Genomic DNA, 14780 nt, shown 5'->3' with positions numbered 1-14780 from the left:
AGTTCATTTTGAACTTTAGGCAAGTCATAGGGACCTTTGTTGATAGTCTCTGGCAGTATATTTAGGAATGCTATAGCATTTTGATGTAAGCGCTGGTTAGAACACTGATGCCTGAATTGACGACACTTTTTTTCTGGATTTCTGTACCAAAGAATCAAACGAAGGCAAGCCCGATAAAGCGATTCAATTTCAAAATAGTATTCGACAGCCCATCTACTTTACGTATATGATCTTAACCTGATATTGTACGCCTTTTTAACAGCAAAAGATTGTGGCGCTCTTAAAACTCCGAGCAATGGATCTTTTGTTGGCAATCTGACTACGTATCCGCAAAAGGTGCAATTTATGTGTGACGAAGGCTTTAATCTGCGAGGATCGAAAATAAGACAGTGTCTGTCAACTGGGAATTGGAGCGGGAAAGAAAGTTTCTGTGAAGGTAAGAAGAAATTTGTAGAGAACGTGATTGATTTTGAGCAATAGCCCTTGAGAACTGTTATATAATTTATTGCTTTTGTAGCCGTTAACTGTGGTGGTCTATTTTCTCCCATGAACGGCTCGATATCTGGAAATCTGATGGTATACCCGAATATTGTCACATTCAGCTGTGACCCAGGATATATTCTACGTGGTTCCTCTTTACGAAAGTGCCAGTCTAATGGAACATGGGATGGATATGAGACGGTTTGCAAAGGTATGATGCCTAAAACGTACAGTGGGAAGACTCTTTTAAATGTTATAAGCTCTTTTGAGAATAATATGCTTTCTTAATTTTAGTTAATTATGAAATTTAGGTGAGTCATGAGGACCTTTAAAATTCTTTGGCAATGTCTTCCTTACTCTTACTTATACCTGTTTTCTCCGGCCATTAAGACTGTACTGTAACAATTATTAACCGACAGGCGGACGGTCGATCAACGGGATTTTGCGTTCGTGATAAAATTGATTTGTTTCCGCGCATTCTTCAACCCAATCGCCCCTTGGAAATATGCAGGAAAACACGTTTTGAAGCTAGTCGAGCCATTTTCTGGTCACTGTCTGGTTAGAGAGCAAAACGTACCACAAAGTCGTTTACAGGTCATACTGACTTAGCAGCCTTCTCTGGTCCAGGCCCCAGTTGTTCAAGAGGTGGATAGCGATATCCGGTGGATAAATCTCTAGCCAGCGGATAGTGCTGTTAGTTTCCCCACAGGTAGCCCAAGCTCGAAATATGAGCATCGGCGGGCATCGGCATTGTTGCGTAACATTCAAAATCTAAGGATTTGTATGGGAAAAAAACCGTATCGTTTCTGCAACCTACGAAAATGAAAGGATTTCAATAAAAAACAGCTTACCTTACTTAAAATGTGTGTCACGTCTCTCCTGTGTGGTGCCACAGGCCGATATATGGCCGTTTTACGGGTTTTTATGTAAAGGTTTATTAGGAGCTCGGGACTTGTCCAGGGAGAGATCTGAGCCATCGTAATGAATACAAACCTCGTGAGTCTACGGAATCTGCAAAATCCTGTGTAATCTTAAAGATATTGGAGTGTTGTTACTTTGGAAACGAGCCTCAGACCTGGAATAAATGGAGTTCAGTTCAAATTCGTCTGCACTTGTCAAACGTGAGAACCGGCTGGCCGTATGTAGATGGTTTTGGAATTTTTTTTTTCAATAAAAGCCCATCATTGCCCTGCATACCACATAGGAGCAGATTGTTCTCATTGAACAGTCCCGAAATTATGGAATTCTCTTCATGAACCTGGTCAATTCTAAAGAACGGCGAGAAGAACCCCTGGGAACAATGTCTTACCAAACCAGTTCCAAACAGTCGCCGTCGTTCTGCCTTTTGATTGGGCAGAAAAACACAAAAGTTTTCTGGCACCAATCAGAAGCCAGAACGGCGGCGACCGTTTGGAACTGGTCTGGTAAGACATTGTCCCCAGGGGCTCTTCTCGCCGTTCTTTACCTTTTCTTCGCGCCATATTTTTCCACCCGTTTAGACTTTCCCTCGCCCCCACTATCTGCCCCTAGGTCTCCGAGGATGGGCAAAACTCAGCACTAAACCCATCTAAAAGCCATAGTTGGGTAGACAAGTGGCCAAACGCGTGCGCCTAGCCTTAATTTGAAATGAACCGCGGACGCACCGAGACGCCCCACGGCTTGAGACCGAGCCTACATAAAGACTGATTAAAACAACACTTTTTATCGATTCTCAACCAAACGAAGGCAACCAGTAAAGGCTAGCCATAGTGAAATCATAGTCTTTGCGGCTTTCCATCCACATTTTTTCAACAGCAAAAGATTGCGGTGCTCTAACCACTCCAAGCAATGGATCTTTACTTGGCAGTATGACTACGTATCCACACAAGCTGAAATTTATATGTGACGAAGGCTTTATTCTGCGAGGATCGAAAATAAGACAGTGTCTATCAACTGGGAATTGGAGTGGAAACGAAAGTTTCTGTGAAGGTACGGTGAAATCGCGAATGTTACTGATTGTAGGCAACAACTCTTGAGAAGTGTGTTGAGATAGTTTTAGTAATTATTAGAGCTATTTTCTCTTTTGTAGCTGTAAACTGTGGTGGTCTATCTTCTCCCATGAACAGCTCTATATCTGGTAATCTGACGGTATACCCGAATATTGTCACATTCAGCTGTGACCCAGGGTTTATTCTACGTGGTTCCTCTGTACGAAAGTGCCAGTCTAATGGAACATGGGGTGGTGACGAGACGAATTGCGAAGGTACAATGTCTAAAACGTCCGGTGCACAGATTCTTTTTAATACTTTAAGGCCACATCTCCGAAAGCGTTTTCGTTTGTCCTAAAGGGTTTGAATATAATGTACTTATCGGTTGACGCTATTCGGAAAGTTTACACAAGTCGCTTAATTGGAAACATTTTTTTGTCTAATTCTTTAGACAAGCCTTCGTAACTGACCGTTCTTGCCCGAATTCCTCTATCTGTAACTTGAGGATTCATTGCAGTAATTAAGACAGACAGATAGTCCGGTGATAAATGAATTATATAAACGTAAATTTTTTTACTTTTGGTGCAAATGATTGTTTAAATCCGAATTCAAATTGTCGAAAATGCAGACCAGTGAGTTGGACCAATTTCCACTGAATGAGGTGAAGGTGGATTGTTATATAATGATCAGTGACTGAACTAGAAAAGAGCTCTTTACCTCATTCTCTGAAAAACCTCCAGAGATTTTAACTCCATTACCTCTAAAGCCGATAAAATTACATTTGTATCAACTCAATAAGATACTGAATAAAGACAACAATATTTTCTCGATTTCTTCACCAAAGGAAAAAAAAAAGGAACAAGCAATAAAGAGATGCCATAATGAAACGGTTATTTGCAGTATATCTACTCTTCGCCTCGGGTATGATTCTAACTTGATATAACCCGCTTTTTGTCAACAGCAAAAGATTGCGGCGCTCTTAAAACTCCAAGCAATGGATCTTTAGTTGGCAATATGAGTACATATCCGAACAAGCTACAATTTGTGTGTGATGAAGGATTTATTCTGCGAGGATCGAAAATAAGACAATGTCTTTCAACTGGGAATTGGAGTGGAAACGAAAGTTTCTGTGAAGGTACATAGAAGTTTGTCGTGAATGTGATTGATTGCAAGCAACAGCTCTTGTAAAGTTTTTGAGATAGTTTAAGTAACTGTTGCAATTACTTTTTGTAGCTGTTAACTGTGGTGGTCTATCATCTCCCATGAACGGCTCTATATCTGGTAATCTGACGGTATACCCGAATATTGTCACATTCAGCTGTGACCCAGGATTTATTCTACGTGGTTCCTCTGTACGAAATTGCCAGTCTAATGGAACATGGGATGGTTATGAGACGGTTTGTGAAGGTACAATGTCTAAACAGTCCAGTATACAGATTTTACGAAATGTTATAAGGCCTGTTTCCACCTTTCTTAAGCTTTGGTGAAAAATAAACTTTCTTCCTTTAGTCAATTGCATTGGAGACCTTTCTTCGAACTCTTTTGCAGTACTTCATAACGGTTATAATAGTTTGCCCTGCCCATTTAGATTGTACTGAAATAATTAACCGACAGGCGGACGGTCGATAAACGGCATGTTGCTTTTCTACTTGGTGGTGAAAATGATAATAAAAATGATTGTTTCAACGCATTTTTTAATTCTCGGCATAAATCTAACAGAGTAATGGCGCTTATTTCCACTAAATTATGTTACGGCGGCTAAATTTTAACGACAGGTTGTAATTATATAATGATGAATTGAAGCAAATTTCTCTCGCCACACGACCAATCAGAAGTGCCCAGATCTGGGTTGTAACAATTCAGCAGTATGGAATTTCTTCAGTTTTTTCTCAGACTTTGTTTCGGTGGGAAAGCAGCGTTGGCATCGAAAAATGTCGGTTGTTTTCACAGGCTAATTGTTTTCAGAGTGTTAGACTACGGTGAACTTGAACAACGACTAGTTACATAAGCTTGGGAGAGCAGCGGCGCGGTCTCCAGCACGGTTGTCTCCGGCCGAAATCGATAATTATAGACCAATATCAATTCTTCCATCAATTTCTAAAATACTTGAGAAGCGAGAAAACTGTATAGTTGAATTTGCGCGGTATAAATAAATGTTAATGTTAATGAGAAAATAGGCAATTAATGACTCATCTGTAGCAGAATGGCTTGCTCTCTCTCTGTTTCTTTATGGCGTCCGTCGTCATCGCTCTACAGAATTAGCAGTTACTCACTCTACTGATGCCATCAGAAAAGAAGCTGAAACGGAAATTTAACAGACTGTGTATTAAGTCATTTATCCAAGGATTTCAATACTATCAGTCAGGCTGGGGTCCTGAAAAAAACTTCATTCTATGAAATCCAGGGAACAGAACTTTAATGGTCAAGGGTTAAAGCTTATTCTTAAAGGCCATTCGCTTAACACTTACTTGTTCGTGGATCCGTTCACGCAAGTAAAATGGAGGATTTTTTTCTACATTTTTAAAGCTAAAGTCAGTTATGAAATATAAAAGCTTGTTTGATTTGAGGAGAATCGCGGGCTTGAGACCGAGCCAAGATAAAGACTCCCGATTTCTCAGCCAATCGAAGGCAATCAATAAAAAAAAGCAAGCATGATCTTAATTTGATATAATCCGCATTTTTTAACAGCAAAAGATTGCGGCCCTCTTAAAACTGTAAGCAATAAATCTTTACTGGGCAAAATGACTACATATCCTCACAAGCTACAGTTTCCGTGTGATGAAGTTTTAATCTGCGAGGGTCGAAAATAAGACAATGTCTATCAACTGGGAATTGGAGCGGAAACGAAAGTTTTTGTGAAGGTACGAAGAAATATGTGAAGAATGTGACTGACTGTACGCAACAGCCCTTGAGAATTGTTTCGACAAAGTTTTAGTAATTGTTGGATTTATTTTTACTATTGTAGCTGTAAACTGTGGTGGTCTATCTTCTCCCATGAACGGCTCCTTATCTGGTAATCTGACGGTATATCCGAATATTGTCACATTCAGCTGTGACCCAGGCTTTTTTCTACGTGGTTCCTCTACACGAAAATGCCAGTCTAATGGAACATGGGATGGTTATGTGACGACTTGCGAAGGTAAAGTTCCCAAAATGTTTCGATTCTCAGATTCTTTTAAAGACCACACATGCGAAAGCGTTTTTGTCCATCTCAAGCTGTAATTAAAATATACTTTCTCAATTGACGTTGATTAGGATGTTTTCCCGAGACGCAAAGCTTTTTTTGATTACACTCTTTGGAAATACCGTCATAACTGTTTTAGCATAGTTTTCTCTGTCTATTGAAGTTGCACTGCAACAATTTTTGAAGAGGCAGACAGGGTGGTGATAAATGGCATATTGTTCTTCTGCTTTTGGTGAAACTTATAGTTTCAATCCTAGCTTAAATTGTTCACACAATGCAGACAAATAGCTACGCCTTGTCCACTAAATGTGCCTGCTGCAGTTAAGGACAGGTAGTTATAGCGGAGCTTTCGCGCGCACGAAGCACCATGAATAAGAAATCCGAGAAAAGCGAGTTTTTTTTTTTACAGGTGGTCATATTTTGAGATCAGAGCTGACCTTGGTTCATTAGTCTCGTTCAGTTTTTTAGTGGTCTGTAGATTCTGGCGAATCGTAAAATTAGGTTCATTTAATAATTACTAAAAATTTTACCCACACCGAATTTACCTTGTTTTTATTCCCACGGTCAGCTAACCCAAACATATCCAGCTTTGGCTATTAAAACGGGTACTATTAATCGACTTGTTAGGAGTAGGAGTAGAAGTCAAAGAAGAATAAAGAAGAAAAAGACGAAAATGTAAAGTAGACTCCGGGTACTTTCTTGCCTAGTGAGCGAGTTGCTCGAAATGATGGTTGAAAGGACAGTTCAACCCAACTGAAAAATAGATCATTTCTTTATTAAAATCCATGAACTGTAAGGACGATGAAAGTATAAGCTAAATGAAATACTAAGAAAAGACAATACTTTCTTTTCTATTTCTCTACCAAACAAAGAAAATCTTGATGAGATTTTTTTTATATATACACTGCGATAGAAAGTCACGACGTCTCGACCTCTCCTATGTCATTTTAAGTAAAAATAGAAATTAGCATAAATATACCAAGAACGGTTTAAAAATAGTTTATTTTTGAAACGTTTATCATATATTTATGCTAATTTTTATTTTTTACTCGCACTTTTCAATCAATTTCCGTAGAGGCTCGAAAGTCTTCTCCAATCAATTCTTGAATTCTTCTGTTAATAGACCACCATTATGGTACTTAATTGAAATAAGAAAACATGTAACAAGAAATAAGAAGAAAAAAGGAGAGAGAAAACTTTAAAAAGCTAAATTCACTATAATTTAACAAAGCAGAAAATTTATGCCATTTTTCCTGCTGACTGCTGACCCCCTACCTATTTTAGTTGAGTCGTACAAACGATCCCACAAGTGTTTTAGCTTTAACTCTTATAGTGTCAAAATAAAAGCTTTATGTTATGTTATGTTTAATGAAGAGACGCCTTAGTCAAACAGTCTTTTGCAGCATATAAACGTCTTGGGTATGATCCCAACTTAATATTATCCGCTTTGTTTCAAAAGCAAAAGATTGCGGAACCCTTACAACTACAAGCAATGGATCTTTAGTTGGCAATCTGACTACCTATCCACAAAAGGTGCAAGTTATGTGTGATGAAGGCTTTATTCTGCGAGGATCGAAAATAAGACAGTGTCTGTCAACTGGGAATTGGAGCGGAAACGAAAGTTTCTGTGAAGGTACGACAAAATATGTCGAGAATGTGATTGATGAATGATGATTGCTTTTAAGCAACGCCCATGACAAGTGTTTTGAGAAAGTTTTAGTAATTGTTGGATTTATTTTTACTATTGTAGCTGTTAACTGTGGTGGTCTATCTTCTCCCATGAACGGCTCTATATCTGGTAATCTGACGGTATACCCGAATATTGTCACATTCAGCTGTGACGCAGGATTTATTCTGCGTGGTTCCTCTGTACGAAAGTGCCAGTCTAATGGAACATGGGATGGTTACGAGACGATTTGTGAAGGTAAAATGCCTAAGACTGTGAAACAGATTGAAGAGAGAACATTCTAGTCAAACAGTCTTTAATTGTTCTTAAACGTCTTCAGTGCGTATGATCCAAAGCTGATATTATCCACCTTTTTTTTTCAACAGCAAAAGATTGCGGCCCTCTTAAAACTCCAAGTAATGGATCTTTTGTTGGTAATCTGACTACATATCCGAACAAGATGCAATTTATGTGTGATGAAGGCTTTACTCTGCGAGGATCGAAAATAAGAGAGTGTCTTTCAACTGGGAATTGGAGTGGAAACGAAAGTTTCTGTAAAGGTACGAAGAAATATTCTCAAATACAGCGAGAATGTGATTAATTGCAAGAAACAGCTCTTTGGAGTTGTTTTGACAGTTTTTTAGCAATTGTTGCAATTATTTTTACTTTTGTAGCTGTAAACTGTGGTGGTCTATCTTCTCCCATGAACGGCTCTATATCTGGTAATCTGACGGTATACCCGAATATTGTCACATTCAGCTGTGACCCAGGATTTATTCTAAGCGGTTCCTCTATACGAAAGTGCCAGTCTAATGGAACATGGGATGGTTATAAGACGGTTTGCGAAGGTAGAATTTGTAAAAAATCTAGTGCGCACTCTCCAAGTCGATTGGGTGGCCTACTTTTGACCTTGTTTACATTAAGTTAACAGCTATTTGTGAGGAAAACAGTAACCTGTAAAACTTTATCGTGTTTTAATAAATACATTTTTATTTGAGTTTAATGTTGACGTTCTTTGTCGTCTGTGGGAATGCCTAATTGTTTACCATAACATCAATTTGGTCTTTTCTGGAAGTAAACGTTGTTTGATGTGTTAACGCCAGGCGGACGGTCGATCTAACGGCTGAATTTCTTTCCTCTTCTTGCACAAAGGATATTTGAATCATAGAATTTTGTAAAATCAGTGACCACCTTAGTGGATAAAGTAGTGACACCCAGCACCAATGTCTGGTTGTGATGTTTCTGCAACCACAGGTTGAGGACGAGTAGCGCAGTTATGTAATAATGGATTAATGCGTTGATTTGAATGTAGAGTTGTGTATCTCAGCATCCGAAAATGTGATAGTTTCGATAACATTTAACTTGATAAAACCCATCGCTGAAAATATCAGGCAAATGGGACATGGTGAGGAGTGGATGGTGTTTCTGCGCTGTTTTCCTTTAAGCAGAATTTAAAGAAATCAAACAATAAACGGGAACTAAAAATAATGTCAGCTCATGCATTTCTTGTCTTTCTTATAATCTTAACGGATTTTTTTCATATCATTATTCTCTTTCAACAGCAAAAGATTGTAGTGCACTTAACGCTCCAAGCAATGGATCTTTAGCTGGCAATCTGACTACATATCCACACAAGGTGCAATTCATGTGTGACGAGGGTTTTCATCTGCGAGGATCGAAAATAAGGCAGTGTCTGTCAACTGGGAGTTGGAGTGGAAACGATACTTTATGTGATCGTAAGTAGATAGTTGTGAGACAACTGTTTGATAATCTAACAAAGAGCTCTTAACCAATTTTGAGAGGTGTTTTGAGAAAGCGGTTGGTAATTGTTGGAATTACTATTACATTTGTAGCTGTAAACTGTGGTGGTCTATCTTCTCCCATGAATGGCTCTATATCTGGTAATCTGACGGTATATCCGAATATTGTCAAATTCAGCTGTGACCCAGGATATATTCTTCGTGGTTCCTCTATACGAAAGTGTCAGTCCAATGGAACATGGGATGGCTATGGGACGGTTTGCCAAGGTGAATACAGTCCACAACGGCCTCCTTGGGGACAGACAAAAGTGGCCTCTGTGAAGAGGTTGCCGTTATGGGGAGGTTTGCCTCGATTAATCATCCATAGGCCATACGGATCAAATATCATGACCATTCTTGGCTTTTCATCAGTCGCTGAAAAAACCGGCTGTTGTTGAGAGGTTATTTTGGCAGTTGGGGACACGCTTTTGTGGCCGTTACCGTTGTAGAGAGATTCAAACAAGAGGCAATGTTTGGTCTGTCCGTCTGGACAAAAAAAAAAGTAACCGTTGTAGAGAGTTGGCCGTTGTGGAGAGGTGGCCGTTAGAGGAAGTTCGACTGTATACACACAGCTTAGACACGAAGTGGAGAAAAATGCTAAAATACAAGATGAGAATTTGAGAAATATCCTCAGGTTTTAATCGATAGTTACAGCGTTAACTCCCTTCTGTCTTTAATTTGTTGATGTCATTTGGCTCTTTTCTGCTTGTTGTTTTAATTGCCACTAGTTTTGGTCACAATTACTGGAGCTTAATTTCCGCCAACTAGTTGTTTCAATGAACTGGGGCTCAACTGATTTTGTTAGACATACTGTGTAAATCAACCTGTGATAGCAGTTTTCGAAGGTAAAATGCCTTATTGTGTGCAGATTCCTTTAAATGTTACAAGGCCACCTCTGCAAAAGCGTTTCCGTCTGTCTCAAGCCTTAGAGAAAATATAAATTCGTACCCTTACTTAATCGAAGTTAACAGGATTCGTCGAGACTTTTTTGTTTCCAATCTTCTTTGGCTATAGTTTCACGACTGTTGTAGCAGTTTCATCTTTCCCTTGCAATCAATAGTTGCATTGGAATTATATACGTGCGGGCGTACGGTCGATAAACGACATATTGTTTTGCGCGGTTTGCTGAGATTGATTGCTTTAATGAATGTCACGTGTAGTTTAGGTCACATGATTTAGCATGTGCTCGTTGAGTTGAGAGCCGCTATGGTGGTTGCAGAAGTGGAGTTGACAACAATAAATGTGATAAGGTGGCAGCAGTTAAGGGAGAATCTATGGAACAATTTAAGCCCCCCGAGTCCTTTATGTTTGGAAGGAAATTTAAACCAGAATTGGAAGCGTTGGAGGCAATGATTTGAACTGTGTTTGAAAGCGACCTAAGCCGAGCAGAAAGATGGAGAAACGGCAGTGGCGATTTTTTGCATTGCATTGGGAAAACGGCCCGGAAGTCTGTAACACCTTTGAATTTGGAACCGACGAGGATAAAAAGAAGCTTAACTTGGTGCTGAAGAAATTCGAAGATTATTGAGTCCTCGGAAAAACACTTCGTTTGAACGATTCAGGTTCTGGAATCGGAGTCAACAAGAAGGTGAAACAGTTAATCACTTTGTCACAGTGCTCAAGAGAATGAGTTCCCTTTGTAACTTCAACGCCCCTTTTGGACGATAATTTTTTCTAAGGTGGCCCTTTGGTATTAGCTCAGTCCTCGAGGTCTTTCAAAAACGCAGTGACCAGTTGTTTGGCGACGTTGCCGGAGTCTATGTGGTGTTTGATGATGTGATTATTGGTGAAAAGGATGACACTGAGCATGATAGCATACAGTTTTGGATTTTGCTAGTGCGAGCAATGTTCACCCTGCTAAGTTCCAGTTCCGAGTACCTGAGGCTTTGTATATTGGCCAAATGGAGTCTGCGGAGGGCGTAAAACCTGACCCCGACAAGGTGAAAGCGATCGCAGAAGATCCTCAACCTAAGACAAAGGAAGATCTTCGCTGTTTTCTTGGATTAGCTAACTACCTTGATGAGTTTATTTCCAGCGTAGTGGATGTATCAGAGCCTTTGCGCGTTCTCCGCAAAAATGAAAGAATGGCACTGCCGTAGAACTTCAGGATATAAAACGCTTGCTAACTACTGCACCCGTCTTAAAACTCTTTGATGTTCACAAAGAAGTTGTGATTGAAACCAGTATTTCAAAGGATGGCTTATGTGCTTTTTTGCTTCAGGAGTATCCCCCTGTAGCGTATGATTCAAGATCCTGAGTACTTCTGAACAGACCTATGCACAAATAGAAAAGAACTTAAGGCTATTGTTTTTGCTTGTGAAAAGTTCCACCAGTATGTCTATAGGCAGCCAGTCAAAGTTGTTAAAGATCATGGTCCATCAGGAGCTAGCACTCACGAAGAAAAATCTCAACCAGATATCACCAAGGCTTCATAAGATGGTTTGAGACTCCAGAGGTATTCCCGAGATATCACGTACAGACCTGGCCAAATACTCCTGTTAAACATGCATTATCCTGTGTTAACCTGTTCAATGAGTCTCCTGATGAAGATCTACAGTCAGATATGGAAATTCTGCTGCACAGCCTTGTGAAGAGTTTGCCTCTAAGTCACAGATGCAAATAGCCACCTCAGAGACCTCCAACTTTTGCAGCAACTGAGACTGGAGAAGAGTCCCTGAGGAAGTGCGACCCTACGCGAATGTCCAAGATCAAGAGTATGAAGGAGAGGGCCTTACGTCTCTGGGAGAGAAATTACACATTCCCACCAAGGTTCTGGAAGGATATGCTGAACCTGGTACATGGGAGTCATCAGGTAACAGAGCAAAGCAAAGCACGTGCACGTGAAGTGATGTACTGACCTAGTATGGCAGGAGACATTGAGAATACAGTGAGTGGCGTATAAATAATCAGAAGGAGCCCCTTATTTCTCACGAAGTTCCTATTAGTCCATGGCAAAAGCTTGGAGCAGATTTGTTTGTGTTTAGGGAACAAACTTACCTTTGTCTTGTGGATTATTTCTCCAAGTTTCCTGAAATCAGCCTACTTCAAACCAAGATAGCCTCTTCGGTAATAACTCATTTAAAGTCAATTTCTGCCAAACATGGAGTACCTGATGAATTGACGCAAACACTATTGCATTTGAAAGCCGTAAACTGCAAAATTTTGTATCTTCATGGGGATTTAGAATTACTACCTTTAGTTCGCGCTATCCCCAGTCTAACGAAATGGGCGAGAGAACGATAGGAACTATCAAGTAACTCTTAATGAAAGAGGAGGATCCCTATATCGCCCTATTAGAGTAACGAAATACCTCTGTCAGTGTTATTGGCCTTTCACCCCCACATATGTTAGACAGTCGAAGACTTAAGTCCGAATTACCCACCACTGCGAGCTTCTTTAGCCAAGGGTGGAGTTGGATGCACGTGAGAAAGTATTGGCTGCACAAGAAACTACTATGATCACCACGCGAGGCCATTAAAAGGTTTAGAGCTGGAAGAGAGATCAGAAGAGAACGAAAATGGCTCCTGAGCACCAGCAGTTGTAACTTATTAATAGTGTATCGCTCACTCGGGAACACTCTGCGTAGAAACAGGCGCCACCTAATGAAAGAACCTGAAGCTAGCTCATCATTGGAGAGTGAAGAAGAATGTGCGCCATCAGCGACAGTAACTTCTGAACGCACAACAGTGAAACCTCCTTGTGACCAACAGCAGCCTGGGGCAGTCTCAGAGCTTTCTAGCCCTTCCTTGTCTCCTGGAACGAGCTTACAAGTCACCAGGAATGGCCTAACTGTCAAGCCTCCTGACAGGCTTGATTTATATATATATATATTTTTTAGGTTTTGTACAAATAGTGACATAAACTGTTGCTCAGCACTTTCATTGTTTGTCTCCTGTGCCGTTCTATTTATTTCAATGGGGAGGTGTCATGTATGGTAATTAGGTCACGTGATGTAGCATGTGCTCCTTGAGTTGAGAGCAGCCATGTTGATTGTAGAAGTAGAGTAAACAACAGTAAACGTGATAGTACATTCTTTGATTATTAGAAAGATTATCATCTCAGTTATGGACGCAACTTGTGAGGTTGCGAAAAGAAAGCCTGAAAAAAACTCAGGCTCCAGTACAAGCCTCAATTTTTTTCAGGCTTTCTTTTCCTAACTGCACAAGTTGCGTCTATAACTGCGATGATCATCTTTCATTTAATTCTTCACCCGGCAGTTCACGTATATGATTATCATATATTCATAACTTCACATTCTTTAATTGTCGACATTAAAGAAATACAAGTATGACACCCATGTCCACCGAACGATGCTGAAGGAAGGTAGTTTTGTGATAATTGAGAAATGTATAGGAGTAAAGGTACTCTTTTTCCAACCTCTTTTTCTAACCCTAACCTCAAAGGTAAAGTATCGGCTGAATAGAGCTCTGAGTGAAGACAACGAAGGCAAACAAAAAAGGCAAGCCACAAACAAACATTCCTAGGCAACTTACCTACTGTACGTCTTGGTTTGATGTTATCTTATTATCCACATTTATTTCAACAGCAAAAGATTGCGGTGATGTTAAAACTCCAAGCAATGGATCTTTAGCTGGCAATCTGACTACATATCCTCACAAGCTGCAATTTATGTGTGATGAAGGCTTTAATCTGCGAGGATCGAAAACAAGACAGTGTCTGTCAACTGGGAATTGGAGCGGAAACGAAAGTTTCTGTGAAGGTACTATACATAAAAAAATGTCGAAAATGTGGCAAGTGATTTGAGATCAGTTTAGTGTGATAGCTGCAGTTATTTTCACTTTCGTAGCTGTAAACTGTGGTGGTTTGTCTTCTCCCATGAACGGTTCTATATCTGGTAATATGACGGTGTACCCAAATACTGTCACATTCAGCTGTGACTCAGGATTTATTCTACGTGGTTCCTCAGTACGAAAATGCAAGTCTAATGGAACATGGGACGGTTATAAGACGATTTGCGAAGGTACAATTTTTAAATAATTCGGGGGACAGTCTTTTATTGGAATGTTGTTTGTTGGAGTTTGAAGTAAGAATTGAAAGAGTCTTAGGCATTATCTACTGCAGCAGGTCTTGGGTGTGATTTTAACTTGATATAATCTACATTCTTTCAACAGCAAAAGACTGCGGCGCTCTTAAAACTCCAAGCAATGGATCTCTAATTGGCAATCTGACTACATTTCCGAACAAGGTGCAGTTTATGTGTGATGAAGGCTTTATTCTGCGAGGATCAAAAATAAGACAGTGTCTGTCAACTGGCAGTTGGAGTGGAAACGGCACTTCCTGTGATCGTAAGTATCGATAGTTGTGAGGCAATTGCTTGATGCTTCTAAAAAACAGCTTTTGACCAATTTGGAGAGGTGTTTTGAGAAAGTTTTGGTAATTGTTGGAATTATTATTACTTTTTAGCTGTAAACTGTGGCGGTGTATATTCTCCCACGAACGGCTCTATATCTGGTAATCTGACGGTATACCCGAATATTGTCACATTCAGCTGTGACCAAGGATTTATTCTACGTGGTTCCTCTATACGAAAGTGCCAGTCTAATGGAACATGGGATGGTAATGAGACGGTTTGCCAAGGTACAATGCGTAAGGCCTCCAGAGGACAGATTCTTGTAAATGTTATAATACTATGCTTGCGATATGTTTGCTATCTGACTCAAGCT

General features: G+C 39.9%; 1 protein-coding gene and 1 pseudogene across 1 annotated transcript in view; one reads left to right on the top strand and one right to left on the bottom strand.

Annotated features, from left to right (window-relative positions):
• The window catches only part of LOC140938752 (allograft inflammatory factor 1-like), a 225245-nt gene that overhangs the window by 171413 nt on the left and 39052 nt on the right, over positions 1 to 14780 (bottom strand). The window lies entirely within an intron of this gene.
• LOC140938446 (sushi, von Willebrand factor type A, EGF and pentraxin domain-containing protein 1-like) overlaps positions 1 to 14780 on the top strand; it is a 42463-nt pseudogene that overhangs the window by 10979 nt on the left and 16704 nt on the right.

This window comes from Porites lutea, chromosome 5, assembly GCF_958299795.1.
Source record: "Porites lutea chromosome 5, jaPorLute2.1, whole genome shotgun sequence".
In the NCBI taxonomy this organism is placed as follows: Eukaryota; Metazoa; Cnidaria; class Anthozoa; order Scleractinia; family Poritidae; genus Porites; species Porites lutea.
The sequence above is the reverse complement of the archived record's forward strand: the minus strand, read 5'-3'. Positions and strand labels throughout refer to the sequence as shown.